Genomic DNA, 216 nt, shown 5'->3' with positions numbered 1-216 from the left:
TTGCTGCTGCAGGTATCAGAGGAAGTTGAGATGAATAGCTGTGCCTTATGGCGGTGATGACCTACTTGGGCGCCTAATTGAAATTCTGATTTTGTAGAGAGACCAAGGAGGAACGCCATATGAAGTTCAAACTCTGATTAAACAGGAGATGATCTTAGTTGTTGCGATGACTGCTTTAGCAAATTCATCTGGTAATTTATCCAGCAATAGATGTAC

This window comes from Macrobrachium rosenbergii, chromosome 12, assembly GCF_040412425.1.
Source record: "Macrobrachium rosenbergii isolate ZJJX-2024 chromosome 12, ASM4041242v1, whole genome shotgun sequence".
In the NCBI taxonomy this organism is placed as follows: domain Eukaryota; kingdom Metazoa; phylum Arthropoda; class Malacostraca; order Decapoda; family Palaemonidae; genus Macrobrachium; species Macrobrachium rosenbergii.
The sequence above is the reverse complement of the archived record's forward strand: the minus strand, read 5'-3'. Positions refer to the sequence as shown.